The sequence below is a fragment of the Empidonax traillii genome, unplaced genomic scaffold (assembly GCF_003031625.1).
Source record: "Empidonax traillii isolate 1590-97213 ecotype Southwest subspecies unplaced genomic scaffold, ASM303162v1 scaffold196:size3368384, whole genome shotgun sequence".
In the NCBI taxonomy this organism is placed as follows: domain Eukaryota; kingdom Metazoa; phylum Chordata; class Aves; order Passeriformes; family Tyrannidae; genus Empidonax; species Empidonax traillii.
The window spans coordinates 134,971-161,070 of record NW_020955389.1 but is presented as its reverse complement, the minus strand read 5'-3'; the positions used below and the strand labels follow the sequence as shown (position 1 = coordinate 161,070).

The 26,100-nt window shown below is 42.4% G+C and overlaps 1 protein-coding gene across 2 annotated transcripts in view; it reads left to right on the top strand.

Annotated features, from left to right (window-relative positions):
• Window positions 1-472: 472 nt before the first annotated feature.
• Window positions 473-26,100, top strand: part of ZNF516 (zinc finger protein 516) — a 98,131-nt gene continuing 72,503 nt past the window's right edge. Inside the window, exon 1 of one of the 2 annotated variants that reach the window (XM_027886885.1) lies at window positions 473-537. The gene's annotated coding sequence lies outside the window, so the exon portion shown is untranslated. Of the gene's footprint in view, window positions 538-3,203; window positions 3,495-26,100 lie in introns of those variants that run through there. The other variant, XM_027886886.1, reaches the window with a different exon arrangement.

Here is a 26,100-nt window from a genome sequence, read left to right as displayed (position 1 = left end):
AAAAAAGGAAAAATAAAGTTTCTCATAGAAATGCATCTGGGGCAACTCCAGCCCGCACCTTTCGCGGCGGAGGAGGTACGTGGGAACCGGGGCGGCGGTCGGCAAAAGCGCCACGCCGCGCCCGCACAAACGCGGAGAGCCCGCCCTTCCCCACCGCCCTCCGCCCCGCGCTCCAGCAGCGCCCGGGGGCGACCGGCGCCCCGCGCCCCAACTTTGCTCCACGGAGACAATAGTGGCCGGCGTGTGCGTGCGGGTCCCGCACCGGCCACACCGCGGCGGCCGCCGGGGGACGCGCGGCAGCGGCATCGGGGGCATCGGCGGCGGCGGCGGCGGCGCTGGGGCTGGGGCGGGCGGGGCGCGGCGGGGGCGGTGCGCGGGCGCGGGGCGCGGCGGGGGCCGGCGGGGCCGCCCCCGCCCGCGCCAGTGGAGCCGCTCGGCGGATCATGTGCAGCGCGGCGCCGCTCGCATGCGGCGCGTGGTTTCACCTTCAGGGCTGCTCGGCGCGCCCTTCCCCGAACGCCGCCGGCCGCGCAGGAGGTGAGGGGCGGCGGGGCGAGGCGGGGGGGGGGGGGGGGGGGGGGGGGGGGGGGGGGGGGGGGGGGGGGGGGGGGGGGGGAAAAAACCGAAAAAAAAACCCAAAAAACAAAAAACTTCGCGCCTCCCCCCGAGTACCGGAGGACTGTCCCCCCGGTTATCGGAGCGTCTCCAAAATGGTAACTTTGCACTGTTCGGCGAGGAGGACGGTTTTACTGCAGTGGTGGTGCGGGGGGGTGGGGGAGCCCTGCGGGCTCCAGGAGCCTTTTGGCTTTGTACGCTCCGTCAGGGGCGTTGAGGGGGGGGGGGCGGACTGCGATATTAATCCATTAAGAGACAAAGAACAAATTGCCTCACTTTAAAGTAAAATGCTTCGGCTAAAGAAGGTGGGTGATGGGTCTTCGAACCCCGAATAGCCACTTCAATTAATAGGAGTGGGTTGTTTCCCCCCCCCGCTCCTCCCCGATAGTATTGATTCAGCGTGTGCGTGAAATGCCCGATGTGGGACTGTGTCCATGTGTGTCCCCCCCTTGTTTTTTGAGTCGCTCTCGGTTCCGTGGTGAGTCGGTCGCTGCTTGATCCCCGTTAGAGAAGTACACAGTTTATCAAAGGAAGTTGGGGGTGGGCGGGCAGAGAAAACAATTATTCACATATAGACAGCGAGGAGGGCTCGGAGGACAATGTCTCCGTAGCGATTATTTCCAGAAGAGGAAAAATCGCTCGTTTGATGCGGGTGGGGTGGGGAGGGAAGCAGGGAGTCTAATATACGTGTTAAAAAAAAAGGGTGTGTGTGGGGGGTGTCGAGAGGAGGAAAGGAAGGAAAGAGAGAGGGAGAGAAAAGAAGAATAGAAATAATACAGTTCCAGACATTTTGTGCTCTAAAAGCTTTCCTCCTCCTCGTCCCTCCCTCCCTCCCCCCGCTACTATCTTCGGTGATCATTAGCATAGCGCCGAGTCGCGATCCTAATGCGAATTAAGCACTTGGGCAAGTTGAGGAAAGTTTGGATGGGTAAACTTTGCTATGAGGGAAGAAGGTGGGGTGCTAAAACTGGCAGTACGTGTGGGGAGGCGTGTGGAGCATGACAGCCGGCCGTTGTTTTTCCCCTCAAACCAGCTAACCTCTGCAATTAACTGCTGGAGACAAACCCAGTGTTTTAAGCCGAAAGGTGTCGGTTTGGAGTCAGCACCATTTATTAGGAGCGTTAATAAGCTCCCAGCAGCAGACAGGGATCTTCTGGGGAATGCGTATTGTGTGTGCCCACATCTTATCCTTTACATTACCCCTCTAGATGGGGAGGCGCTCGGGCATTGGACGTGCAAATATCATTTTGCTCGGACTATTTTCGAAACATTAATTCTGTTCTTTATTTAATCCAGATGCAGGGTTCCCCTCCCCCCCCCCCCATTTGCTGCCTTATTGTTGGTTTACATTTTCTGAAAAGGCGACTGGTGTAACCTGTGGAATTTGAAATGCAAATAAAAGCCTGTGGGAGTTGAGGCAGAACAAATCAGCATTTATAAAGTGAAAAAGATTTAATGTCTTTGAAACCACTGCTAGTTTTTTTTTTTTTTAAATAAGAACTGAATCGTGACGTCAAGTCATTCGGGCAAGATTTTATTATTTTTTTTGATGTCTGAAACGTGGGTATGCGAAGTGCTTACAGGAAAAACAGATTACAAGATTAACATCTGTTAACATGATCGTTTATCTCCAGCCAAAAATAGGTCAGTCCTTTCTTAAGGAAACACGATTGCTGGGCGCATGATTAAATAATGAAATTAGGCTGATGAGTTCATAAATTAGACGCTGTGTCGATCTGCGTTAGGATCCGACCTGTGACAAAAATATGTAATTCGAGGTCCGCCGGAGAGCGATGCGGGGTCAAAGTCTCTTTTTGGGGAGAGGCGCAACTCTCTCGCCGCCTCTTCCTCCTCCCCTCGCTCCCCATCGCCGGGCGCTCCCCGCCGCCCCCCCGCTCGCACCCAGCGTCTCCCCGGCTGCGGTTCCGAACTCTTTCCCTGCGAGCGCAGAAGTTTCCTCGGCGGGGAGGGACGCGGGGGGTGCTGCGGTACGGGGGGGGGTGTGGTGTGGTGGGGGGGCGGTGGAGGAGGCTGAGGAATGGGGCCGGACGGACGCCGAGCCGAGCCCCCGCCCGCCGGCGTTCCCGCCCCGCCGGGGCGGCTCCAGCCCGCGGGCCCGCCCCCCGCCACCGCCCGGCCCGGCCCGGCCCCGCTCGGCTCCGCTCCGCTCGGCCCTGGGGTGTCGGGGCGCGGCGAGGTGGGGCGGGGATCCGCTGTGCCCCCGCCTTGCCCCCTGCCCGGCGCTGCGCGCACCGCCCGCCCAGCCGCGTTATTGATGCCCCGTCGCCGACCCCCGTCGAGAGGTGGGGTCGGGTTTATTTTGGAAGTGGGTGCAAAACTGCCTTGATGAGAAATCTCCGCGGGCCTGGCGGAACCATCGATATTTTGATTTTTGTGCAATTTTTTTTTTTTTTTTTTTTTTTTTTTTTTTTTTTTTTTTTTTTTTTTTTTTTTTTTTTTTTTTTTTTTTTTTTTTTTTTTTTTTTGGATTTACGAATTTCTAGAGATTTTTCTCCTCAAAACCGTGGGCTGGCCGCTGTGCTCGGGGCTGGCTCGGCGGCCGGGGAGAGGTCCCAGAAGCCCGCCCGGCAAAGGGCCGCTGCGCTTTGGCCCCGTGCCACGGACTTTATTTCATGCTTGCTGCACTAAATGAGTTAACAGCCAAAGGGTTTTTCATTAACTCGACTTGGCAACCGTGTATTTCGTTGGCTTCTCCCCCCCACCCAAAGAAAAAAAAAAAAAAAAAAAAAAAAAAAAAGAGAAACGTGTAATTTTAGGCAAAAGCTGAATGGCATAATATGAGTTGATTTGAGAGGGGGAGTTTTTCTCAAGATGTGTCAGATTTCCCTTGTGTCCTCTTCCCTGTGCATGATGTGTGGGTAGACTGATAGCCTAGAGTTTTATTTTGGAGGATGCGTGCATCCTGATTTTTGACCGTAGCTTTCTTGTGGGTGTGTTAAGGCCCTGTGTGTCCAGTACCAAGCAGGAGGATGCTGACCCTGAGGGAGGGCAGTGACCGGCAGCTGCCCCGCCCCGTCAGCCTCGCAAGTAGATGGGACAGGGGAAAGTGTGTATGTACATACTGGGGAGCACGCTGTTGCACGCAGGACAGGTGCACGCAGGGCAGGGAAGGATGTTTTGGCAGGCAGGATAGGGGTGTGTATGCACACATGCAGGGCAGGGATGGGGTACATTGCATTGCTGCACATGAGCCAGACGTGTGTGCCGGTAGGTCCTGCCAGGTGTGAGATTGCTTCACTGAGGCAGGTGCACGTGTGTGCTCAAGCACCCGTGTTTGTGGCATGGGATCTGTGTCCCACAGGCAGGTGCGGGTGATAATGCGCCTTTGGGTGCAGCGACAACCCTCCTGTGCTTGCCTGCCAGGCTGGCTGCTGCTAGTGGGCCAAAAATAATTGTATTGTAAGAAGTGTTTGATATTTTGGGGGGAGCAGTGGTGGGAGGGTGGTGGTGATGGGAGCAGAAGTTTCATCGAGGTAGGGAGTATTTTGGTACTTTTGCTCAGGTAGTTTTGTCTGGTGCAGCTGGCCAGGATATGTTGTCTCTCAGTGGACGCTGCTGCTTTGTTTCCCACCACCATGTCCTCCACCTCAGTTATGCAAGCCTGCAGTCGGCCTGGTCATGTGCTTGCTGCTCTGTGCACCCCATTTTGTGTCACCTGTCAACCTTCAGTGGTTTTTGGAGCTTCCTCCCTGGTGGAACTGGAAGTTGAAGTTGTGTAGGAACACTGGTGGTGTAATTAGTATCATGGTGCGGTTATTCCAGGAGACATCTTTAGTTTTACAAGGGTAGCTGCCATAGCTATCTTGAATGTGCTCTGTACAATAAGGTCATTTTTTTGGGGCTCTGTGTTACTGGTGCATGCACACCATTACTGGCTCCTGGTGTAAACTATTTCTTAGCTATCTCTGAAAATTCTTGCCTGGGGTTTGTTTTCAAGCCTTTAGTTCCTATAAAACTGAGTGGTGTTGAAATGACATCTACTTCGTGATAAGTGCTATGTGATCTGAGTGAACAATAGGGCATTGTACCCTCCCCCTAAAGTGTTCAGTTTAGTATGCAAATGTAATACCTACAGGAGGGAAAAGAAAAAAAAAAAAGAAAGGAAAAAATAAAGCATCAGTGAGAATAACAATTGTCCTAAAGAATGGTCTAAAACATGTTTAAAGAGAGGAGTGGTCTTTGTTAGCATAGCCCCTGTCTAAGCTCAGCATAACCTTCTAAATTGCTGTGCGAGAAGGTGTGCATCAAGAGCTGCATAAAGTCCCTCCGTGAACTACTACTTCTCTGTGCATCATAGAAAAGAAAACAGTTTACATCACTAGGGTGAAATCTACCTACTATTGTTTGCAAGTGACCTCGGTAACTGTGTCTGCCTGGAATGGAGCAAGAGGAGTGACATTCAGCTTTTGTAGATTAAAGTTTCACTGTGACAGTGACTAATGTCTTTGCTTTAAAAATTAGGTTCATCATAAGATTTTTATGATTGGTCATAGTATTGTGCTGTCACCAAGATTTAACAATAGCAATTATCAGTACAGAAGTATTCACTGAAGGGGTTGAAAACGATTGTGCCACCATTCTGAATCTCTGCCTATTGAATTGATCCCTCATTTTAGCAAAGGAGGGTGTTTATGTCTTAACACTTTACAAATCCCCTTAAGAAACTGTGTCCTTGGCATCAGTTGACTGAAAAATGAGTTATCTTTAAAATGCACCCTGCTGTGGGTGCTTGCACAAGAGGGGACCTGGAAGAGTATCCTTATAGAAATTATGTAGTCACCAACTCTTACAAACTTTGGGCAGCCTGTTTATTTGGATTTTTTTGTTACAACCTCTGTGTGCAGGTGATGTCAACAGTTATTTCTAGTTATCTGTGATCCTAACTGGAGAGTTTTATGCTGAGGTCCTATCTAATGAAGGGCATCTATATTTGGTATGATCCAGAACGTCAGCTTGGAAGGCCTCACTTCTGTGAAGACTTAAATTTGTGCCAAGAACTTCCAGGATTTCTCTAGGATTACATGCAGTATGCAAAATGAACCAATGTCTAAGATTTTGTGAGACTAGTGATGAAGTCTATACATGTGTACTTAAATTGGAAATCTGGATTTGATTGTAATGTTTCTTAAAATCATCAAAATAGAAAGCTGAAATGGAGTGATTGCATTTTGCAGGAAGCAGCTTGTCCAGGCTTGCAAATTTTGCAAGAAAATATGCCTGTTTAAGTTTTTGAGACACAAGCATGAATTTGTAGATACATACCTTTTAAGCCTAAATGAGCATTGGATTTCTGCACAGAAGAGGGAAATGGACTTAGTACTGTTTTTCATAAAAGTGTGATGTTCTTCAATTGGATAAAAGCATGTACAACCGTCCTGTGAATTGACTTGTTGCTTGTGAACCTAGTGCTGCCCCCTTATAAGCACACTTGCCACTCCCATTGCCTATTCGGAGTTGCATGAGGGTGATTCTGGGTGGAATTACAGTTTCTGTATGCGAATCTGAAATCTGCTAAAACTTACTATGGTCGTGTGTTTTTTTCTGTAGCCATAAACTTAATTCAGATGCCTCATCAGAGTGTGGCAAAAAAAAAAAGAAAAAAACCTGGGAAAAAAATAAAAGAGTCTCATTTATTTGATTACTTATTTGCAATACAAATATTTGAAACTTGGAGCAACATTGTTTTTTCACAGCAGTCATTTTACATGCTGCAAATATTTATACACTTCAGTGCTAGGATAAAGCTGTTCTGACTCAAGACACTGAAGGCAAAGTTCTGTTGTTCAGTTACCCATTGTAACTTCGCAGAAACTCTCTGGGTGTCCCCAGTACAGTACTTGGGAGTTAAAACAGCTCAACAGATAGCAGTGTTTCTTGGTTGTCACTTCTACATTAGAAGTAAATGGAACTTCCTTTCCTTTTCCAGCTGGAGTGGTTCTAGTAAATATTATGTTAGTGAGCCTGCACTGAAACCTGCTAGTGAGTGGATTATGGTCCAGGTAGTTAACACTGCCATGGCTTTCATGAGGATGATGACTTCATTGCAAATGTTTACTTTCATTACCTAACTGTTAGTCAGCAAATGTTCGGTCTCTTGATCTGCTGAACCTGCTTAGCCATTTGAAGCTAGTGAGCTCTGTTGTGTTCCCCCCCCCCCTTTTTTTTTTTTAATGTGATGATTACTCAGTGCTGGCTGTTCGTTTTTTTGATGTTGTTTACATCTTGGTTATCTATAGCGGTGCATCAGCATTGTTACACACTTCATGTTAGCAGTTTCTCCTTGTGTTCCTGAAACTGTATTACGGCAACAGTGCTTATGCAAACGGACTCGGGGCATTAAGCGTGTGTTCTGAGATTAAATTAGCGTGTGGATGGGCAATACTTGCATCTCTTAAGTTGCTACCAAACTATTTATTGCCTAATAAATTCTAGCAGGTATAATAGGAGTAGCACACAGCTGCTGTAAAATAAGTTGTTTGATTACTGCTCCCGAGTTGTGAGCTAACGTTGCACGTAGTGCCCATTGCAGGGACACTGGGACAGGGGCTGCTGAAGACTCTGGTCTGAACTGTTTTATGTCATGGAGGAACAAAGGCTCTTTACTCAAGATTCAAGAGTGCTTACCTTCTGATGACTACTTAAAATTAATTTTTGCTAACCTTTCATTTAATTCATTGCTTATGGGAAAGAACTTAATTTGTATCAGCAGGATATTGCGTAGCTTAATGCTTGTTCAACAAAATCCACGTTTCATTAAGGGGCTATTGCAGAAGCTGTAGGCCGGGCATTGCTGTTGTACAGTCATCGTAAACCCAAGGTAACTTACTTAGGGTGACTCTGAATATACAGTGCCGTGTGTGGGGATGAATTTAGCACACAGCACTTAGCTCCTAATTAAAGCTTATAGTATTACATCTGTAATCAGGGTGCTCTTAGAATCTCTAAGAAATTACTTTTTTCTTTGTCTACTCTTCTTCCTTTTCTTTCCTGCCATCTCATTGTATGGTGTTGGGAGCTGGCTTCTCCATGTTGGGGCTGTCATATTTATGTCCCAAAGGAAATGTTTTCCAGCAGCGTGCTCCAAATAGCAAAGTAGAAGAATTTTTGGCTCCAGAAATCTTTAAGGCCGGTTTCTAAAATGATCTAGCTTTTAATCTTCTTTTCAAAGTATAACAGAAACTACAAAGCATATGTAATTACAATTTGTAGCTATTTTTAGACTCCTGACATGTTTCATTTGTGTTATAATGATAAAAACAAATACTCAGCACAGAGGCTAGACAGACAATTTTTAAACCAACAGCATCCGTTCCAGCTACACTGTGTGTATTTCATACGTGTTTCCTTTGGTCCTTTTTTTTGTTGTTATTTTTTGGCTGGGAGTATACCGAAACTGTGTGTCTCAGTACATGCTGGGGGTGCAGAGAAAACGAGAGCTCTGTCTATCGGGCAGGTCCTGTTGGGAGTGTGTGCTGAAAACCGGATCGTATGTCAGTGAGTTTTAACGTATTGCACAGACACACACACACACACACACATGCATGCATGCTTTGCTTTTCTGGCAGGTATAATAAAGGAAGAACGGTGAGTTGGCTTGTCACTATTTTTACACTGCATAGAAATGCTTGTGTTGGCTTATTACGGGGATGAAGCTGACTGAATAGTAATTTTTCCTTGTCTTTTAAAAAAAGATGGTGAGCAATGAAGTAGTGTTAGTTTTTAGTAAAGAAAGAGGGAGAGGGGCTGGTGGAAATTGAGGTGTTTTAGTCACAATTGTAGCCTAATTTTAAAACAATCGCGTTTATTTATTTAAAAATAGATTTGGGAATGAGATTAGCCATGTTCTTTGTTTTTTTTTCTTTGTTTTTAAAAGGGTAACGTGTGTGCACTCACCATATGGTAGCATTTAACCCATATTGTATGAGCCGACAACAAGTCACATTTATACTCTGATTTATTTCAATGTTTTAGAATGTTCTTTTTCTGAAATCTAGTACAATAAATGATGCATTTGGGATTGTGCAATGTGCTTGTCTTTAGCTGTTTTACCTCATTGTTACAGTGATACCAGGTTCATGAGTAAGCAATATTTCCCTTCTGAAATAATTTCCTTAAGACATAGTTGGTCTCTGGATGTTGAAATGATTTGCGGGAAGAGTTATGAACAATAGCCAGTGACACAGTGTGTTGTAAAGGATTGCGGGGCGAGGTGTTACAGTCTCTCTGCTGGCTGAAACTAGAGCTGCTCCTTTGATGGTTGAGTGTGCGCTTGCAAAGACTTTCTCTCTCCCCCCCCCCGCCGCGCCCCCCCCCCCCCCCCCCCCCCCCCCCCCCCCCCCCCCCCCCCCCCCCCCCCCCCCCCGACTCCCTTCACACAGAGATTGCTTACTTGTCTATTTTAATGGATGCTTTCTGGCTTCCTTTGCGGTAGACTGGGAGGCACCTGTATTGGTGAGCTGGTACCATTATTGGCAGCCACAAGTATGATAAAACCATGAATCAGGCGGCTTAAGGCTTGACTTAAACTATGCAATTAGGGAAATAAGATATCTTATTTTCCCTTTGGATTTGGAGCCCCTGGGAGTTGTATTTTTAGGCTCTTTTTCCCCTGTACCATCCTAGCTATGCATATCTTCAGGGTTTTAGGAGGTGAGGTTCTACTCTGAGGTCCCAAAGGTGCACAGTAAATAGGAGTTAGCCCCATACGGTGTGTTGCGTGAGAACTTTCAAAAGTCGGTGGCGTTCCTCAGCGAGGTACCAGTTGCTCACCATCTGTCTCCTGAAGTCGTTTCTTTTAACCTTGAAATTCTAAAATACTTCAACAAGGTTATTCATGTGTTTGTGTGAAGTGTCTATAAGTGTACTGAAAAACTGCTAAGCTTCTAATTTCAACGTGGTGTTTGAATGCTAATGTATACCAATTAGGAATGGCTGACTTTGTAATTTATAGAAGTTAAAAGGAGCATTAAACACCACCCTTCCGACACTAAATACAGCCTTTCCTCCTGTGTGTAACTGCTTACATGAATCCAAGGGTCTGTCTTCCAGATTGTTGTGCTAGCACATTGATACTTCCTTGGATAAACTACCAGTCTTGTGTATTATCAAGTCAGTCCCTTTGCAACCTTCTGTGTGTAACTGTACCTTTGGCTGATTAACACAATGGTACTTTTTTTGATGGCTCTGTGAATGCTTACTTTAAGACCTCTTTTAGAGAAGTGTGTTCATAACTATAGAAAAAAGCTGTACAAAATCTATAAATACTTACTTTAATTAGATTTGCTCTGCTTGTCTCTTTTTTTCTTTCCTTCCAGGTAAATTTTACCTCTGTAATGAATGCTGTTATCTTCAATGCATAATTTATATTGACATTAATAATGATGGTTGGAGAATCTTTTAATGCCAGTTTGAGAAAACATGACAATTTATGTTGATAACCTTGGTCCCATTAAATTGGAACAGATTTTAGTAGAGACCTGTGACTGTTGGTGGTATGATGAAGTAACCCACTTCTTGTTGTGGCAAGCATATTGGAGAATTCATCTTATCATGAGTGGTACATACCAGGTGTCAAGTGACATGCCAGACACACAGCTTTGCTTCTGAATGACTCCTTCCAATTAGAAAGTAATGGCTTTAACGGGATCAGACGAGTAATCGGAGTCTCTCAGTTCTCCAGTGCCAGGAGGTGTATATTTGCAAATGTTATTTATTTATCTGCTTTATAATGAGTTGCAAAATTGTTGGTAAATTTGAGGTGGTGGTGGAAATACTATGTGGAAATTGTGGGATTAATGGTTTAGCAGTCGGGATTAAAAATAGTCTCAGCAAATTACCCTGTTGATACTGAAGCCAGAATCTGTTAATGGGGTTACAAGCAGATTGGTTTATTGGTCATTTATTTTCTAGGTTGATTAGGGATTATAGGTTGCCATCACAAAAGTAAGCAGTGCAAAAGGGGAGGATTGCTAATATTTCACTTCAAAGTTTCATGCACTTAAAAGGAGCATGTCTAGAGCTCAGAAGTTGTTTCTAGACTGTGGGCAGCCTTCCCCCCCCCTGCATTTTTATACTCTGGAATAGATGTCTAAGGAGCCTGGGTATTGTAAAAGGATGGGTTGGCTTGTTAAAAGTCTGAAAAACTGAGTGAAAGCAGTAAAGTTATCTGTGAAATTCATGCAGGCCACTAAGCGCAAAATTTTAAATGCCTGTTACTGAGTTGCCTGCTGTTCTGTCTTCTGTTCCAGTGCAGAACCTAGGGCATTTTTTAGTCATGACAATGTATATGATATACAGTGTATACAGTAGACTGATGGCTTCTGTGTGTCCTGTTCTCACTTGCAAACAAGTGTGTGTACCCCTGCATAACAAAACCTTTTTAATTGCCACCTGTGTATTGCAGGTCACATGTTCGTCTCTGCATTAGGGATAGACTTGCAAACTGGGGCATCCCTGCTGAGTTCTCATAAAAAGATGAGAGTCGTGATGGAGCCCTTTGGATGTCACTCTTATTTTCTACTGTCTAGCTCAGGAGATGCTGTGACTTTCACACTGTTTGCTACCTTGTGCCAGTGTACAGCTTGAGCTAACCTAGTGATATTTATTTGGCTTTTCAATACTTGCCAAGTGAAATGCAATGAAATGTCAGGTGAAGATTTCTGAAACTTTTTAGGTAGATTTGGAGCACTTGCAGAAATTAGTGGAGAGACACATAACTGTTTTGGGGTCCTTGGCTCTGAGAGAAAATAAGGGGAAGAACAAGAACTTTAGGAAGAGAAATGATGACCTGGTTTGATATTGGAGTGGAAGATACTAGCTAAAGAGGAATCCATTAGGGACTGACCAGTTTGGCAGGCTGGTGAAAGGGAAGAAAGTAGTTCCTTGAGATAGAAGAGATCAGGTCAGTTCCATACCCTTCTAAAGACTAGGTCCTCTTCTGCCCTTTTAGAAAGCTTGTCCAAGAGTCCTACAGGCTCTGGGACTGGTGTCCAAGGATCAAGACTTGTATTACCTGGACTGGAGAGTAAGACAGATGTTTACCTGCTTAATGTGGTTTTTCTGTGAGTTTTATGCTCCTGGAAGATGGGAGAGAGAGCATAATGGATTTGGCAAAGGATGAGCAGCCCAGGGCAGTGGCAGGGTCAGGAAGTTTGTGTGAAGTTGGTTTCGACTCTCTTGCAGTTCATTGTGCAGACCCAGTGCAGGGTACTCTGCAGTGTTGGGAGCCTTCAGCAGTCCTGCTGGCTAAGTAGGGTTGGAAACACTGCTCTATGAGTTGGTGCTTCCTCCGCACAGGAAAAAAAACCCCATTGCTCAGGAGAAAGAAAAATAATTTTGTGGAGAAGTAATAAAGATGCTCTTCACACATCATCTTCCCTACCTTCCTTCCATGCCATTAGAGTCTAATGGATTTTGACTAGGATGACTCAAGTTTTCTTATGGAGTCTTACAGCAGCTCTGTGAAGTTTATTGAAGACCAGATAACCAGAATTACTCCTTGTGTAATTCCACCCACGAGTAAGGTAATTACACCTTTTGTGTTTGGGATAGCGGAGCTATGCCAGTATGAGGTGGTTCACTTGTAAAGGTCTCTCAGTCATTTCATGGCTGGCGTGAGCATCGATCTCTTTGCTTAGAGGCAGTGAAGAGCTGGTACTGACAGAAGCTGCAGTAAAAGCTGGAGGAGAGGAAGACAGGGAGTGAGGAGCTGAACACAGCCTTAAAGGAAAATAGAATGTAACAAGATCATGCAGAAATAAGGGAGAGAAAGTGGATGTTTGGGGAAGCTGTGGATGTCCAGGAAGACTGTTGAAGGCAGAGAACCAGTTTCCCCTATACCTAGAGACACTGAGTTTCTTTAGGTAGGTGTCTTTGTACTTTGTTTCATCAGAAATTACCATGGGACGAATCTGTAGTTACCTGTGTTAAGGTATTAAAAGAATAATTTCCTCTTGGTGATGCTTTTCTTCATGACCAGTGAGGCTGAGGTGTTGGCTGAAGCTCCCCTGGTCATCATGTCCCTGTACAGCATTAATGGATGTCTGGGATGGATTAACATGGTCTGAGATCTTGTTTTATTTCCCGTGGCATTGGTCTGCTGGGTGGTCTCTAAAATCCCAGCATCATGAGAACAAGATGCGAGTGTGCAGCGCAGCGTAGGACCAGGGTATGGAAGATACCTGGTGTTTTGTCTGGTGTCTAGCATGTCCTGCTTCGTCACCAGGGGGCCTGGGAAATATTAGGGTGGTAGTGGGGGTTGTGGAGAGATGTTAAGCAGAGGAGGTTGGCTGAGCACATGTGTTTGCATGTGTGTAAGGTAAATGAACTTTTCTTCTGTGTAGTTACTTTGTAACAGAGTTAAGACTTGGTTTGTACTGCACAAATCACCGTTCATTGAAGAGCCTTTTCCTGTCTCCTGTCCCTCAGACGTGCTTGGCTCTGCAGTCTGGTTTTATCAACTGCTGCACACTCCTGAACTTGAGCTGGTGTCAACATTCAAAACCTGAAGGTGGCAAGAGACTTGGGATGAGTGGGTGGATATGGCATGCTGAGCATGAGAGTTTTTGGAGGAGGAATATGAAGTGGAGCAGGTTTGTGTTCAGGATGAAAATGGGAGCAGTCTGAGTGTTGCAAGGGGCCTGTGAGAAGGACGAAGCTATGCTGAGAAACCAGGCTGTTGTCACAGAAGGGTTGGGAGGATATCAGGCGGGATGCTAACAGCCACCTAAGGCTTATTAATTTTTAGCACTGGTAACAAACTTCCTTAAAAAAGGAAACAAAGAAATTGCTGTGAATGAATGGAATTTGTTAGGGCTAGCTAGGTTTGTGATAGATGTGTGTCAGCAAAACCAGCCATTAAAAAATAAGTACTTGGGAAGTCTGTTATTCATCCTCTGTCTTTTCTGTGAATACTGTGATGAATCTGTCCTGAAAGCGCATTTTCTAGATGTGGCTTTTACTGCTACATCCTTAACTCGGTTACTTTTACAAAGAATGTGCTGGGAATAACATTTCTGATCACTTAAAAATAAGTAATGACTTTATGTTTTTAGCGTTATAAAGGGGATAAAATGAGAACTTGCAGCAGTTCCCTTTTCCAGGCTTCTTTGGTTTTGATAACTTCCTTTTGCTAACAGTCATCCTCTAAATCTAACCACATGATGGTCAGGTAAAGGCGTGTGGGAACACAGTAGGCATCTGTTTTTATCTGACACAAAGTCAGCGGTTTAGGCTTACAGAAGATTACGATTTATCAAGAGAGTATAATTATAAGCTGTTGTCATATGGTGGCACCCAGTAGTAATGATGATCTGTTGCTGCTGTCCTGGGATATGTACAAACACACTGTAAGAACAAGTCCCAGGACTTGATTTTATCTTCTCTGTGTACATGTGGTTGTATGGATCCATTAATGGATCATTAAAGTTCTCTGAAGCATATCTGCTGTCAAATTAAATGCTAATAAATGTCTGTTAATTATCACAGCCCTCTTTGCAATAATAAGCTATTAGAATTGAATTTACTGTGCCTTTTACTAGAGTGGGGGGAAGCCAACCTCAGCGTTTGATCCTCATCTGGTGTTTGAATGGGTATACACAATACAAGGCAAAAAATTGGCCAGAGTCTTCCTGATCCTGTCAGCTGCCTGTGTGGTGATGCTGTGGAAATGTTTTCTGCTCTCCTCCAAACTCAGCTGGTTTCTGTGCAGGAGTTGGTCTTGCCCCAGGCTTGCAGGAAAACAGCACCATGGTGCTCTGGATCTGCATCATTCTGGGGGTGCCTAAAAATGTGGTCAATGCTAACGTCCTTGGGTCATCCCAGGAATTAACCTGCCAGCTACCTGGAAAATGAGGGTGGTTCTTTATCTCTCCCTCTTTGTGTCTGTTATCGAGAGGTAGTAGTGAAAAGATGACAGTGAAGAGTCACACAGGAGATGAGAGTGACCAACAAGGAAAAAGTTTGGCGGGCATAGAAAGTGTAGCAGGATGGCAGGGAACTGGGCTAGCAGAAGGAGATATACTCATGACATTTGTCTCATGCTTCTGTGTACTTTACTTCAACCCTGTACTCTCTGAGTCATGTTAATCCTGGTATTGGTAGGTACAGCCTACACTAAGGTTATTCCTACCTTGAGGTCATGGCATAGGATCATTTATCTCACTTTCTGACAACTTTTTTTGTAACCCATACTGCCTTGTAGGTTGTTGATGAATTCATGGCTTTTACGGAGTCATGTCTGCTCCTGTACGTGTGCACACGCACACACTAGTACAAAATAACACCTTCAAAGCCCTCACTGGATAATCTTTACTGACATCAGTGAGCACTTCTTACTCATCTGAGGAATCTCGCTGACTTGAGAGGCACTTTCTTGTGAGTAGGAGTTTGCCAGCATTAGCAATGGTTACCCAGCCTGGCTAAATAGGGTGATATTATGACTTAGTCATCCTAAGTTTGGCATTGCCTGGGCACACACAAAAATGTACAAAAATTGAAAACAAAAAATGGTGTTATCAGGCCAGGACTTGAAAAATATGAAATTGTTTGTTTCAATTCTGTTATTTATGCTGGCCATCTGTTTAAAGTCATGCAAACAGAAATACCTGCAGTCTTGTAGGTACAAGTGCCTCTTTGGCCCCTCATAATGATGTAGAATGTTTTGTATTTATGGTAGTGCACTTTTGTCCACTTGCCTCCTTCAGGACACTGTGGGCTTGAATTCTCCTCAACTCTTTGTCATTTCTACCCACCAGTGTGGAGAATTCAGGGGTGTAGGTTAGGCCAGTTTCGTCCTCTGGGCATACAGGAGATAGACCTGCATGCTTTGAATATATTTGTTTAAACAAGAGGTCAGTTGTTAACAGAAAATGGAACATGACTTGTTGGGTAAAGGGAAAATGAAGGTGGAATTGTCATGATGATGGCTTTAGAAACAGATTGTTTTCTGAAGTTCCTCAAATATGACAGAAGACACCTAGCTAAGTACTGTTAAAAAAAATTCTTGCTAGCTGTAATAGCAGTAAGTGTAGATGAACTTAATGCCAAACATAAGAAAGCAATTTATTGGAGTGAATTCAGAATCCTGTAGTTGTTCAGTATTTCTGCTTCTTTTATCTTGATAAAGAACAGATTTCAGGTTTTTTTTTCTTTTTTTTCCCTTTTCCTACTTCTAGTTTTGCAGAAGTAGATTATTTGTAGTCCTTTATAGTTTTGAGGATATGCATTAGCAAGCATCAAATTAACCCTTGCAAGTAATTTTTTTTTTTTTTTTTGGTGTGTGTGTGTAGTATAAACACGATATATGCCTATACGTGTGGAAACAAAAGTCAGAGATTTATTTTAAAGCTACTGAGGTGAATATGTGGTGTTGGCAAGAACCAGAGCGTACCCTAAGGCATCCTTACATTGCCAGTTGGGATTTAAGCTCTTATACTAGTAAATTTTATTGTCTAGGTTAAAAGCCAAATTCATTCAACCAAATTAATCCCTGGTTCTTTTCCAGTGTTGGCAGAGTTTAACCAGGGACAAATGTTTGGTTAAACATTAAAGGATGCTATTGATTTGATATTTTTAACTAATATTAGAGTGAGTTCAAAATGAAAATAGGTTTTGAAGTTTTTGCATGGGGTTGCCATGCTGCCAGTAACAAAATTGATCTTTCGTTCTTTATTTATTTAATCAACATATTGCCATGAGTACAAAGCCTGTAATTTAACACTCATCCTTGATCTGGCAAGCTGATCCATGTAGGCAGATCCTAATGGCCCCTTGGAAGTCTATTGAACTGACTGCAAAGATTCGCTCATGTGGGTCAGTCTATACAACTGGGGGTTTGGTTTCAGAGGCAATTAGTGATTCACTGTTGCCTAATTTTGGAGCTCAGATAATTGCTTTGCAATCAGTGCTTCTATTTGAAATGTTTCTAACTAGGGTGTTAAAAGCAGGTAGTTCATAGTAAGTGGCAGGAGAAACAGTTTGTCTACTGCTTGAAACTGCTGTATTTATGTATTGGCATAATGTGTGTCGTCCATCCATACGTTTATGGATTTAGAGTCCTCCTGGAAGTGTCACGGATCCACAGTACGCCCGAGCACTCGATTTAGCACTTGATGCTCAGATGTAGTTTTCATATCTATAAAGTGTCAGGATCCTTACAGCTCCCCACTGGCTGTGTTTTTCAAGACCTTGAGGCGCTTGATACTCTTCCCAAGTCAGCCGTGATTTATTATACTCAATCAGAGAGGTCTGAGGTAGCTCAAATGACAGCATTGAGGTTATCCTAAGGGAGGCTGTCACAATCAGGATGATTTAAAAGCCACGTTGGGTATATAATGCAATCCCAGCGTGCAGGATAGCCCTGCTGCAAGGGGTTGCAGGTTGGGGGCTCAAGTCCCAGCTGATGCTTCCACTCAGGTGCCTGAAGGACGGCAAAGCTGCAGGTGCAAAGTCAGGAACTGAAGGAGCAGGTGGGACCATTTGTTCCTGTGGGTTTTTCTCAAAAAAGAGAGAGAGGAGAACATGAAAGAAGGTTTAGGAAAGCTAAAATACCAACTTACATAAATGAAAAACAACCTAATAAATGCAGTGCTGACATAGCATAGGTGAGATATTCTTGCCTGGTTGCTCCACGTGCCCCATTGTGACAGCTGGAGCGGTTGAGCAGGGTAGCACGTTGCCGCTCCCCTCCACAAGTTTTCATGTTGCAACTCCTATATGGATGTCTTCTGGCCAAAAACTATTCCCAGGCATCACTTCAGGAAGCATGTTTTGACACTGCCTGCTTGCATATGTGCTTGGAGGAAGTCACTGCAGGTGTCACTGCAAAGACGACTCTTCTTTGGTGTGTGGCTGTGAGGTTCCAAGGCAAAGAATTATTTACTCTCCTTGCAAAAAAGCACCCCAAACTACCTCTTCCTCATTAAAAACTGCGTAAATTTTACAAACTGTATATCAACATAGGGTTTATCTGGGGGGAGGTGATTAATATGAAACATTGGGTTTAGAATTTTCTGGTCAAGGACATAATATTGCAAGTTTAAAATGTTTGGGGTAAACCAAAATGGTATTTTAACATTTTCAAGGAAGTGCTCGCTGCAATGTCGAGTATACCTGTTTTATCTGAAACTTTCTGCTATGAGCAGTTTTACTTAGTTGCGTAGTCCCACTAGGAATGTGCAAATATTAAGCTTGTAAGCAAGACTGGTGTATTCATTGGATCCCGTTATCAGCATCTGGAGACACAAATGGACGTGGAATCTTCCCCAGTGTAAAATGAGAAAAACTTTAAAAGGCTTTGAAAACAAAGTTCAAAATCCAAGGTTATTTTCAGAGAGCAAAAAATATACCTTCTTGCCCAGCCAAAAGTAGAGGTGCACTTGGGCTTAGAGATGGCCCTTCATTATGGCTGTTGGTGGAGAGGTGACCTTGAGAAGAGATCCTGGGCTAGGTGTGTTCCTCAGCCTGCTGTACCTCTCCTTTCAGGAAAGGTTTGGTATGGAATGGCTGAGTCAATATTGAGAAATGTGGTTTTTCAGTTTTGTTTGGTTTTAATCCGTATGCATTGTTTGTGTGGTTTGTTTTGGGTTTTTTTTTGGTGGTTGTGACACTGATAAATGTGAAAACCAGGTCAGCTGAGAGACATCATTAAGACGCTGGATGTGCTATCAAACTCTTGAAGAGTGAGGAGGAAGGGATTTGGTTGGGATGTAGCAATGGACAGGTATGCTAAAATGTGGTAAGACCAAGTTGATGCAGTCACCAGGGTGCAGTCAGATTTGATTGTCCTGTGCTTGGTTACTTGTCCTGTGGTTACTGACAGGTGAGGCATCCAGCAGTGTAGCAGGCGTCGGCCTGATCTTACAAATTTAATAATCTGGAGAGGTTTTGCAGCATAACAAACAGAGTTTGCATACTACTTCAGATAAACAAGATCTCACAAAGTAGAGGAGTTAAGATGTAAGTACTCTGTGTTTATAAAACAGTCACTTACTGTGGTGTAAGCTTGGTAGCCTATATAAACTTTTCTTCAGGATTGTTTTTTGTTACTTTATTTTTAAAAGCTATTAGGTGAATGAGAAGTTGTTTTATTTTTTTAAAATAAATATTGAAGATAAAATCAAGCTATTTTTTTTCCCCCTGTGCATAGGATGCAACCAGTGCAGGAGTACAAACTACAATGAAAGAGTAGTTTGCTTTATGCTAATGCAACAACATGGAAGTTCTGCCTCATGCTGTATGGGTCTCTTATCCTTTCAAGGCCAATGGGCTAGGCTTCTTAAGCAACCAAATCCCATAAGAGAAAGCTCCTGTCCCTCATGGCACGGTGTCTGTCTTAGCTGTAGTGGCCATTTAGTGGAGGGTAGAGCCCTGATGGAGGGATGGGGTGAAAAAGGTGGATGCATGAGGCCAGGGATATAGCCTGGAAGTGGTGGCTCACCTCCACTAGAATCGTTGAGACATTTTTGTTTGAGACATTTTGTTCTGGTGAGTGCTTTGAAGTCCTCTGGTGGAAAGCCTGCCTCCTCACCCCTTTCTTCACTTTCAGATAGGTAGGTTTTTCTACCTGCAATTTACCAGAAGTGTAGGTCTAGCTGCCTGTGCTCTACAAGACCAAAATGTTTCCTGTGGCAAACAGAAATCGCATACAGAAACCCATGTTTGAGTTCTCAGTTCTGAGTCTCTCTGTTCTTTCAAAAGAATAGGTTTGATTGGCACATTAGGTTTGAGAGCACATTTTTGTTCCACTCATTAAGCTTTAAAGGAAAAGATTCTAACTGTTTTATTCAAGACCCTGTAAAGTATTTAAGTCATCTTGGCCATCAGAGAAGGCCTGAGGGAGTTGGAAGGTGGAAAGGAAAAAAAGTACCTGTCTATTAAAAATACTGGCTTAGTGAATTTAAGGAACCTGTAACATTTTAATGACAAAACTCAAACAGCAGTTTCATTCCAACTGTTGACTGACATAGTCATTCCTCCTGTTGCAGCATCTGACTTAACTGTGAGGAAATACCAGAGTTTCTCCTGGTTGCTGATGGTGTCTTGGTGACCTAATGCAGTTATGTGTGTTTTTTCCCACTGCTGCCATTGGAAAGCATGTTGCTGCCTGTGCTTTTCTCCACTCATGGATAGAGAGGAGCGAACATCAGCATTCATGTCTGTGCTGCAGCCTTTTCTCAGTTAAAGCTGGTTTTGCCTCCTCTTGGTGAATGGTAGCCCATTTCTGGATGTTGAATGCTAGCGTCTTAGAATTCAGTTAGAAGTTTGGGCAGCCCTGTCAACCTTGGGCTTGTGAAAATTGCTACCCCAATGGGTTTATGGAGTTTATTTCTTCTGTTTGTTTTACAGTACTTGAAACTTGCTGCTGTTTGAATTTTGAGCAGGAAATTTTAGGTGCTAAATAAAACTTAAGTGACTCGTATAAATTATGAGGAAACCGGTTAACAGCTTTGTGTTTCTTACTGTTCTGGTTATGCCTACTAGGAACCTTTAAAGGAGTATATGAAGCTGTCAAGGATGTAAAATCAAGAGTCTTGTTCTTGAAGAGAAGAGACTTGGATAGCTGATGAAATCGCAGCCCTTGGGTGCTGTGGAGAAGTAAATTGAAGTCATTATGACATTATGGCAGAGAGCGTCTGATCTGCCAAACTGTCAGTGTTTGATAGACGTGGTATCTACTGACATGATGTTGCACGAGTGCCAGCCAGTTTCTCTCTCTGTCAGCGCAGTGTTGATACTGCCAAGTGCCTGTTATTCCCTCGAACTATTGCACGTGTAAAAAAAGCTGCTGATCAATACTATAAATGGGCAATTTATGTTTGGTGATTATCAGACGTGTATTGATCTGGCTTTTGGTTATGGGTGTGTTACGTTAGGAAATCTGTGATTGAGACAGTTGAAGTATTGGTAACAGATAATTCCTCTAAATTACAACATAAACATTTGCAACACTTAATATCTTGCAAGATATAAATAGTTTCCTGACAGCTTTTCAGCATCAGTTTCATTTGGAAGCTGAGTCACTAACACCCTAAAATTTAGGAGAAGAAAAATCAGTGAAAGTATCAGGAAGTGACTTTTTTTATATATATATATGTTCAGTGTGCTTTTGTTTGTTTGTTTGTTTGTTTGACATAGCACAAATTGAGCATTCCAAGGAAGTCACTTTACTTCTCTGCTATGACTAAATGCCTCCAAAATGAGTTTGGAAGCAGGTTCTGAAAATGGAGATGCAGCAGAAACAAAGGCAAAAGTTGAAAGAGCAGTCGCTGATGTTATGCAAGATAGCAGATGAGAAATGATTCAGTAATGGTTACAAGCATTCATACAAGGGGAAGAAAACCCACCCAGATTGCCACTTCAGAATATTGATTCTACACTTGAAAAATGAACTGCAGCTTATTGCATCCAAGTTGTAGAGAATGCTATCCACAGATCCAGGGAGAGGTACAACAGGAGGGTTTTTGCTATGTGTTTAGACAACAAAGTAATCCACAAAGGATTAAAGGACGTCTCATGTGAAGTCATCCTCTATTTAATGCTCATTCAGAAATGACTGAATATATTTTGGAGGGTTAAGGATATTTCTGCCAGTCTATGAGTATTCAAAAGAAGATCAAAGCTCCAGTCTTTTATTAGCAACCTCTTAAAAAGGGTGTGTGCTTTGTGTCGTAATTTCTAGGAGTTTGGTTTTGTTTGGTTGTTTTTGGTGTATGATAGTTTATCATCTCTAGAACAATGCAAAAATTAGTTATTCAGGTAAAAACTGTAAACTCTGGATGACCTAATTAAAGATTTCTTTATTTGCACTCCTGTGTCCTGGTATTAAGTATTCCCTTACTCAGAAGAGCTGAGTACTTGGAAATCCCATGGCAGTCAACCGAAAATGCAGTAATAAGCACTTTGAAAAGCAAGCTTTCCTTGTTAAGCACTTAAACATGATGGCTTGTAGAGATACCTAAGGTGTGAAAAGTGTTTGCCAAAATTAGTAACCTAGTTAGTATCTCCAGAGCCAATTAACTGTTTTAAAAATATTTGCACATCATTTGGGAAATTTCAGGTTTGGTCTCAAATAATTCTAAATATTGTAAGTATTTTTGCTTAGAGCAAATGAGTAGAATTTGATAAAGTGTTTTGAGTACTGCCTTTTTGGAAGAAGTTTTCCAGCTTCACAGTGAAATCTCTTGATTTCATTTTTTGTTAAATCTATCATGTCATGATTCTACTCACACTTAATAAGTATGAGTACTTTTGAAAATAAGAGTAACCCCACTGGACTTAAGCAGATTATTTGTGTGTGTGAAGTTACTCAGTTGCGTAAGTGTTTGCAGAATTGGGTCTTGTGTAAAGTTTCCATTAATGACTTAAATTTCTTTTTGTTGCATTCTTAATAACTTCTTTTTTTTTTTTAAGATGTCTGAAAAGCCTGTATTTACAGCACCGCCCACTCTCTGTATTTGGTTTCAGAAAGGAAAATCATTTTAGGTCAGCTTCTGTTCCTGTAGAAGGAAAAAAAGTAATGTGGAAATAGAACGGATTTTGGCTTTATGCATATTTCATCAGTGATACAATGGATTCATTCATAAACTTTTAGTAAGATGTATTTTGGTGTTTTTCCTTTCATTGTAAAACTTAGGTACAAGTTTTCCTGGAGAATTAACACGACAAAAGCCTTAATTTAGAGTTATAATTACAGAAAGACTACTTTACCATTCAGAGCAGTTTAATGGTTTTATGTGAAATGAGGAGGTGGATGAGGCTTTCTCTAATGCAGGCCACTTTAGAACACTGTGAATAATGTGCATCGGATAGTTTTGTTAAAGAAGTACACACCAAAACATGGAAGTGCCAAACCTACATGTTTTAGGAAAGAGTATTCATGAATGAGCAGTTTTAAATACATCCTGAAATAGTTCCATACAGTATGGACAAACTGTGAGGCTCAGGACATTCTAGATTTCCTAGATTTCCTCAGACATTATAAAATATTTCTTGTTATTAAATTTTAAGCAGGATTCACTATGTGTCCTTTTAAATAGTTGTTCTGGGAAATACTTGGAAGTTTAATGGTTTCAGATGCCTTTTAGTTTGCTCTGCAGACAAAATAGGGCGTTTTTGAAGTAGCAGTTGAAGCATACTGAACTCCCATACACGAAAGGTAGACCAAAAAAGTACTTCCCTCAAAAACTCACACTATAACCTGCCTCCCTCTGCCTTTCCCCGCTTCCTTCTATATGCAAGAGAATTTTTTTTCCTTTCTATGTATGCATTATTTGAGTACTTATTGCTAAATTATCTGATTAACTCTTGTACAAAAAAAAAGCAAATGAGGAGCCTTGCAAAAAGCATAGCTGAAGTTTTCAAAGGAACCTCTATAATACCATTTCTAAGACTTGTCGACTACTTTGAAAATTTTAGTTTATGCCTCTTGCACTGTCTGCCTGTGTTGTGAGTCTGTGCATGGTCAAGGATGAAAAATGTACTATGTAGTAAAACTGGCTTAACGTCTCTTTCAAATTAAATGTAGTCATTGGGGAAAGATTGTTTTAGGCTCAGGTTGTTTTACCAGTATTCTATGTTGAACTTATATTCAAACCCAGCATTGCCTGTTAGCAGTCTGTGGAGTTGGAGGGATGCTTGAGTGAAAAAAAATGTCTTCATGTGGCTGGGTGCAAGAATGAGCTGACCTCTCAAAGACATTTGACCTGTGGAACTTAATATACCAAGATATTATCACAGTAAAACATTACAGCTCAGGCTAACTAGGAAGGTTATGACATATGACTTCTGACATAAGAGGGCTACTCAAAACATGAGGTCAAGAAGACACCTTTTCAGAGGAGTATGCTGCTGAGTACTTCTGAATTATTTTGCACCTTCTGAAGTTGGGGTCCTGGTCTCATTTCTTACTGCTTTTCTTAGATGAAGTATGGCTCTTGTTTTAGAAAAGGTATTTTTTTCCTCTGACTCACTGCCGTAGTGGCTCAGATTTTAAGGAAATATCCTCATGATTATGCATGCTCTGTTATTTCAATAGCAAATATGAACAGTGTCTGTCACAAAAGGGAATTTATTCCAATAAAATTGATTTTTTTAAAGAAAACAGTGCAGCAGTTAAGCTCTAAATCAGCCGTAGTGAAACCACAGTGTACTTGCAATGTCATCAAAACTACACTAAATTGTATAACAATGAATGGTGACCTGGCAGCACTTGCACTTGATTATCCTCAGAATTTTTGTACAAGAGACTCCAGTTCATATTAGAAACCAACTCTATAGTATTAGGAAAGCCAAACACTGCTCCGGTCTGCAATTTGCATATCACATGTTCCCTTAAAGAGTAGTTTTATTAAACCAACCATTACTTGCAGATGATTTTTAGTAATACCAAATCTAAGGCTTTTTAAAAAAAATTTTTTCTCCCCTCAATGATGAAACAAGTAGAAGCAGACAGACTTGCTGCATGTTGCTTCTCCATTCATGGAAAAGATGAATTCAGAACTGTCAAGCCAGTTTCCTGTTTAAATTGCTGGATTTTTTTTTTGTTGCCCAGAACTGGAATTCAGATGAAGCAAGAACCAACTATTTCTCTCTGACCTTGACACATACTTGCTTTTCTTGGCCTGCTGGAGAAATGTTAGAACAAACTTCATGGCAAGACACTAAGAGAAAATTAAAACCTTGCATGTAGTTGTTGGTTTTGTTTCTTTAGAGAAGTGATTCAAATATTTGTAAATAAAAAGACTTGTAACACTAGCGGGAGTGCTGTGAGTGCTAGAATTGATGGGTGAAGAACTGTGGTTTTGCACACATTTGATGATTGATTTTTGATCATTATGGAGACTCTCCCTGGAAAGATTTTATTGTGCTGAATGAATGAGATTAACTTTTGGCTTCACCCTTTGTTCTTGTAAGGTACTTTAAATGAGGAGTGCCTCCAGTGCTCAGCAACTGTGTTTCTTCATTTAGAGCTTTCACCAGTGGAGATCAAGAACAATAATGTGGAGATAACTTAATAAAAATGCATAGATGTTGTTTAACTTACTTGCTCAATAGACCAGAGACTGGGAATATGAACTGGTGAAGCAATAAGCATTCTTCTAATAAAGAAGCATTTACAAATGAAATAGCTCTTAAATTCGGTATTTCTGTGCTGTGCTAAAGATGTGCTGGTTTTTTGTTCCTTGGAGATAAGTATGTTTATGTCAAAGGGTTATCAGAGTAGTTTAAATATTTTTGTGTTACAGATCCCTTATAAGGAAATGTAAAGTGATACAAAGTGGTGGTTCAGTTGCACTCTCCGGTTATTTGATGTATACGGAAACTTAGTTCACTTCAGCTCTGTGAAAAATACCAATCTAATAATATCAGTACAAAATATGCGCCTTTTCTCTAAGCTGGACTATGAATTGCTCTTTTTTTTGCAGTACACGCATGAGCTCCATATTGGCATAGCTCACCCCTGTAATTAGCTGCTACCGCAGAGGTGTGGTGGCCAAGGGTGCAAACTTTGCAAATGCATCCCTGGATCTACGTGTGTTGTTTTGGTTTACAATGTTAATGCAGATGACAGACATTGTTAATGTAGGGTAATTAAAGTGCACATCTATAGCTTTCTGACATCTCTGCAGTTTGTTTTATTTTAGGCTGCAGGAAGCATTATGAACTCTAAGAAAGCTGTAAAGAGAGGTTAACAGAAGTTACTGAAAACAATTTGAGATTTAAATGGGAAAGCCTGTAATAGTATAGCTGTTTCTCTTATTTAGATATTTATGTATATTTAATGATTTCTGAACTACTTTTTTCAAGAGCTTATATAGATTCTGGGTTAGGAGAAATGCTTTAAAATCACTGTTGGGATGAATGTTGATAGTAGATGAGTCCAATTCTTTTTAATGATTTAAAACTGTTGTTCAGTTAAGTTAGACCTTGCTGCACTGGTACACTTCTGGTCATTACTTTCTTTTGGCAGGATTTCCTGAACAGTTTGCCTTCATTAACAGCTACCAAGTGACTCTTAGAAAATAATTAAAATTTCATTTGATGGTGTTTGTAATACGATGGCCGTATTGTTGCTGTAAAGTGAAATCAAATGCTTGTTAGCCGCAAAATCTCTACAGATGAGCTTGGCTGTTTCAAATAGAGAAACCATTGGTTTTACAGTGAAAGCTGTGAAGTCTGGTGTGTCTGTGCAAGTACACTGATCATGTCCACTCTTCATAGTAGCATTCCATTTACGCAAGAAGTGAGTTTGTCACTTGAGTTCTATGGAGTCACAAGGAGCACGTCTCAGAAGCCTCTTATGGGCAGCCATGGCAGTGTCTGGTTTGTAGTAAGGAAGATGTCTGTGTTCCTGACAGCCTGTGCAGTGGAAGTTGTGACACAGAAACTGAGCAGGTAGCAGAGTGGGAGATGTGTGTGTGTTTAGAGCTTTTTTTTTTTTTTTTTTTTTTTTTTTTTTTTTTTTTT